Source organism: Haemaphysalis longicornis, unplaced genomic scaffold (assembly GCF_048455015.1).
Source record: "Haemaphysalis longicornis isolate Haplotype H1 unplaced genomic scaffold, Haemaphysalis longicornis Haplotype H1 scaffold_6, whole genome shotgun sequence".
NCBI classification, from domain to species: domain Eukaryota; kingdom Metazoa; phylum Arthropoda; class Arachnida; order Ixodida; family Ixodidae; genus Haemaphysalis; species Haemaphysalis longicornis.
In genome coordinates this window covers 33,004,418-33,010,417 of record NW_027526407.1, presented here as the reverse complement: position 1 = coordinate 33,010,417, position 6,000 = coordinate 33,004,418, and positions in this window count along the sequence as shown.

Sequence of the window (6,000 nt, the reverse complement as noted above, 5' to 3'; positions counted from 1 at the left end):
GTAATATCGTCTTCGAAGACATTGTCATCAAACTTTAAAGTATGTTCTAACTTCATAAGGTGAGCATACACTTTTTTTATGGACTATATTTCTATTTTGGTTGCATGTGCTAATGTTTGTAGATATTATACATTGCTCTTTTTTCTTTCATTTATTTAATACCAGGTGATACATCCAAATGGAGCATCTGATTTTCAACAGTACGTACTTGAAGAGGCCCAGAAAAACCAGTTCTGGACAAAATCAAACCAAGCACAGTGAATGCTCAAAACAGCTGGAGCGACACTCAAGACAGACTGAACAATTATTTCAATGTCATCTTGTTACTAAAGACAAGACAGTAAAATAAGTTTGATGAGCTTCTGCATAACTTGATTGTAAAAATTAGCAGTGGCTTAGCTCGGCTATGCCAGGATATACGTTGCGTGAGCAAATTGTTCAGCACCCGTACTCCGATTGGATTGGATTTCAATCCAATTTAATCCAATCCAAATCAAATGCAAGCCAATCCGATCCAATCTGATCCGATCCAAACCAATCCAATGCTTCTCGCGCTTGCGCAGAACGGCCCTTCACGGCACACGCGAAACCGCTAAACCTCGACCAGTGTAGCTTACGCTGCAAAATCTCTGCTGCCACTGCAATTAATTCAGGAGAGCACATTTTAGCTGTCTTAAACAGGTATCGTTACAACTGTCGTTTTTATAACTGCTTTTGTTTTATTGGCGTGCATATATGAGCAACGGTAAATGTCGCGTATTTTCAGGAACATGTCTCGAAGTCACGCTGATGTCTTGGACATTAAGAGGAAGACTAGACGATGCATTTCACGAGAAGATAGACATCGCTAAAGGTGAACTACCAACAACGACAAGTATGCACCATGGTGGACGTGTGGTACCCTTCCACAAAAATTAAGCTTCATGGGCGTGACAGCACGCTGGGTAAGGTCATATACCAATCTCTGTGCACCATCTTGTATATGAAATATTGCACGGGCGTCTTCGTCCATTGTGATGCTACACAGAAGGCATGAAAGCCAATATTGAAAAGGTTAATTTACCTTTTGCGTGCATAATTCGATGCTTGGATTCAGTTTCCGTCTTCCACTTCAGACTGACTTCGACACTCTTGAACAGAGATCTACAGCTGTAGCTTGCTCACGCTTCACTAGAACTCATTCATGTGACTGTGTTGTCGACTTGCTTTTAGATGTCTACGCAGACACCTTCAAAGCAAACAAGGTTGTAGGCACCGTTACCGACAATAGGAGTTTTGTGTCAAAGCTCTCAAGAAACTCGGAATTGATGCAACTGAGATGTGTTACCGTGCAGGGGTGAGACAGCTGCGCATATTGCAGATTTGATACAACTTTTTTCCTGCGCCAGGCTGCTCCCAAAGCTTGAAAATTGCAAAAATTGCGCCAAACTACTCCAAAACAGTCTGAGAGTCAAGGATTTTAACGCTCCCGTCAGTTTCAGCGGGGGAAAATGCTTATACTGATGGCAATATTTCCCAGCACCCCAAGGTGATGGTGTTTGTAAAGGTTCAATTTATTGATCATTCAATAAAAAAACGGCATAAAATTGTCCCTGGGATAGAAAACCATTGCACAGTCCTGTAGAAAAAATACATATGTGTAGTGAGGCGTCAAACTACTTGTGCAAGTTGATGAAAAAAAACGGCAATTTTTGGAGCGCCGTATCTCCGGAACGCCATTACTGGGCGCCGCCATCTTGGTGTGGTGAAGATGGGAAAACGTGGCCACCGGGTGAAGCAGTTGCTTGTGGTTCAGGCAGAGTGCTCTTCGCCTATTTCTACCTTGGTTTTAGTTATGGGGGTAGCTGGGTTTACATTTAGTCGTTTGATCTGTTGCGGGCACGTTGCCGGACTCGAAAGACGGGAGTTCATCAAAAACAACACGGCGCCCGCGAATTCGCCGTGTTTTGGCTTTGAGTGTGAGGCCAGCACGTGGTTGAAGTGAAATTTCGGACTCATTGCGGTTGTATAAAACGCTGAGTTATTGCTGCCTTTCACAGCGAGCTTGCGAGTGGCGGGAATGGGACGATCGAAGCTGCAGAAGCAGCAGCGCGGAGGCTACATCGCCGCAAAATGTTCAAGCAGTGTCCGATAGCGGGACGGGCTATTATTTCACGCTAGTAATAATAGTTCATTTATCTGAAGTGAAATTTAATGCCAAGAGGGAGGCGGCTAAACATACCAACGTTACTCAAATTACGATCGTAGTGAATGTGCACCTTGGGGATTGAAATGGGAGGGCTGGTGGGGTGCGCCGACTGTCACCTCGCTTTGCGCAACTTTTGCCGTGGCTCTACACTTGTGCATAAAGCCCAGTCTGGGATTACAAAAATAAGAATATCGGCATTCACATGATAATAAAAATGCCGCACGATTGCTTAGTTTTTCAATGCGATATTTTCAACGGGGCTCCACTATCTATGCATAGAACTTACGAATTTAAAAATGGTTTGTAAAAAGGTAGTGCAGTTCGTACCTTGTGATACTCTGGTAGAAAAAACTTTATTGAGAGGCTGTTTCAGCGTTATGTACGTTCAAAACCGATTAAAAAGTGCACTTTTCCCCCGTGAGTTGCCAAAAATTTGACTTTTTAGGCTCCTGAGGTGGCATAATAAAGGTCGTTCTTCTGCTCCAATTCAAGTTTCTTCTGCTCCAAAATCAAGATTTCCCTGCTCCAAAAAGTGCTCCCAAATCTGATTCAGCTGTCTCACCCCTGGTTACGTTAAAATATCTAGTCTCTGAGCTACAGTCGAACACGGATATATCGAACTCCAAGGGAATCGCGAAATAGTTCGATATATGAAAAATTCGATATAAAAAGTATGGGCTCTGAAACCTCACCTGTGGCGGACGACCATTTACCGATCGGCGCATTCAAGAATGACAACTAATTCCGCACTAACGACGCAACAGGATGCTTTATTTGCGTGAAAAGAAATCGCTGATCTTGGCCTGCTTCGTCGTCCTGTTTATGGAATTAAAGACGCCGGTCTCGATCTTCTCGAGGATATCCAGGTGCTACAGCCCACTTCCTTCCATGTCGCTGCAACTACGTCGAATGAAGCTGAACGCAGCAGCCAGTTCACTGGTGGAGTACGATCGTGTAGCCACATCCTCGTACGGACGGTCTTCGCCACTCGGGCTATCAGCCTGGGTTCCTGCAACCGCAGCTACGATATCCTCGTCACCGGCGCCGCAACAGCCTAAACATTGCTGTCAGCGTTCAAGAAGTCGCCGGCAGACACTCCGGCTGGAACAGCAGCCGGTAAAAGAGACGTCAGCTCGCGAAACGTGTCGTCCATGCCCTCTTCGTCGTCGTCGCCGTCTTCGCAAGCTTCCGAAAATTCGGCCGTCACGAAGCCTGCCTTCCGGAAGCAGTTGGCCACGCTCTGCTTTACGCTATCCAAGGCATCCGTCATCATTTGTATGGCCCCCAACTGGTCAACTTTAAGCTTGGTGCCCACGTGTAGGTTCATCAAAAGCCTATCGAAGAGTCGTCTCCTGCGCCCAACCTTGAACGACTTAGTCGAGCGGTCGAGCGGCTGCAGCCTGGCTGTTGTGTTCGGAGGCAGAAACTTCAGCTCGACGTTGTCAACCTCGCAGGTGGTTTGGTTTGCCGAGCAGTTATCCATGAGAAGGCAAGCGTGAGGCTCCGAGGCCCCGGCTTCTGTCCCTGTCGGGTCTCGGCGAAGGCACTAAGCGACCGCGGAAATCGGGGGTGCAGCGACCACCGAAGAGCACCTTCCAGCTCGCGCGGCGTTCGATATACCCAATGTCGGGAAAAATACCGTTCGATATAAACGTACGAATTCCTATACTTTTACACAGAATTTTCAAGGGGATAATTCATGAGTTCGATATAGACAATAATTCGATATACCCGTGTTCGATATATCCGTGTTCGACTGTATATCGTTTGCAGTGATTCCAGGCGTATTCACATATTTTTTTAGGTTCGGTACAAATCGAGACATTGGCATTACTTCCCTTATGAGCTTGGGCGGGCTCGGCGAGGAGTACCGCCCATCACTAGAACAAATGCGCGGGCTCGGCGAGGAGGGCCTGTAACGAAAGAAACCAGCATCTGGCTTCCAAAATGGTGGTAGATTCGACTAGTGAGGCAGTGAGCGCCTCCGATCCTCCACTTCCTCGCTTCCTACTGTCGCCCCCTAGCTGCACATCTTTATTTCTCAATAGGGCCGCCCCTCACCGGAGCAATTGCGCGGGCATGGCGAGGAGAACCGCACCTCACAGGAACAAATGCCGGGTCACGATGAGAAGCAACGTTTGATGAGGAGGGCCGCCCCTCACCGGAACAAATACGCAGCCTCGGCGAGCGGGCCGCTCGTCTTCGTGGAACGAATGCGTACACTTGCCAAGTTGGGTCCTGGTACCCGCCAACCGTAGCGTACCGTATACGGTAGCCGCTAAGCTTTGTCACAGCAACGGTCGCTGGCTGCGACTCGGGCAGGATTCCGAAGGTTTGTTGTGTTCTACGCGGAGGCGCCAACGTGAGCTGTCCCTTAGGGAAGAGGGGTGGGGGGGATCGTTGCGCAAGGGTACCAACCGAGTGCTCTAGCAATGTCAGCGGGCGCTAGGCCAGCGCAAGCTGCACGCGCTGGCCAACCTCACACGTACCAAGCCCTGAGGACACCCTTCAACGCCCGGTAAAAGCCAAGGCCGCCGCTTCGCAAGGAAATCGGCGCTGTGCCCTCTCAGCAAACTTAGCTTCGTCTCCCTGTAGGGGTACTCAGGCGTCTCTAAAGTGTTTTTTTTTTTTTTTTCACTTTATGCCCAGGCCTGCGCGCATGGTTCTATATGGCGATGTGAATAAAACTCACCTTGAAAAAAATTAGTGCCCTTCCACTCTGTGAAAACGGATGACCTGCGAAGCTGCGCGCCCTCTACGGAGTTAAAGGGACCCCGAAAAGCTTTGTGAAGGTGGCAATCAAATGCATTCAAGTGGTAGAACACATAACGGGGGATTTTCGAGCCAAGTGTGAGCCCCATACGTTGTACGGATAATTTGTAAACAATTTTTGAAGATAGCCTTTTTCAGCCGATGAGCGCGACGCCGCAGCGAGCCGACCGCGGCTGACGCAACGACGATCGCGGCTGACGCAACGGCGAAGGCGCCCCTGATTCGCCCAATCGCCGGCGAGGTCGGCCGCCGGCGGCGTCACTGTTATTGGCTTCCGGCTGCTCTCCCTCCTTCCTGCGCGATCCCGATGCAAAGGCGGCAAAGGCGGGTCCGCAGCGATTGACGCGTGCCTAGGCGCAGGAATGTAGCTAGCGCAGAACGGAAGTCGAGCGTCACGATGTCACATGGCTATTCCCAGTGTTTCCAGCTGCTTTGAAGGAAGCAGAGAGGGAGGAGGAGTCGATCGGAAAGTGGGGAGAGGTGCATTTAATTGCGTCTGGCGCAGCTAATACTGAATGTAGATCAATAATTCCAACGGCATTGCATCGCTATATTGGTGCTACGCAACAATACAGGCCTATTGTAACTTTTACAGAAGGCTTTTCTGGGTCCCTTTAACGAAACAAAACACGTTTGTTTGTAATTTACTACTTAGCATACTTCCTAGTCAATAACCTGAATGAAGTTTGGAAAGACCCGACCTTTGTCCTAGCGGACAAACGTAGAGCTGTATCCTTCCCTCCCACGTCGTCGGCATCTTACTGTTTATGTAACAGACGAAGCCAATCCACTCTAACACTGAGGACACCGGAGTGGTCTCATTGGGCTATTTGACGACCACGGTCAAACCACATGCCAGCACAACGGACATGTCATCAGTAAAGTCATGAAACCTATAGCTGCGCGTGCCCGCCCTCCCACCACTTCCCCCACTCCCAGCCCGGGCACGGATAAACCGTCATCCGCTCATGGGCGGTTGCTTAGATGTGAAAGACACTGTCGAACATGTCGCTCTGAAAGCCCTTTAAGCTGATATTGTC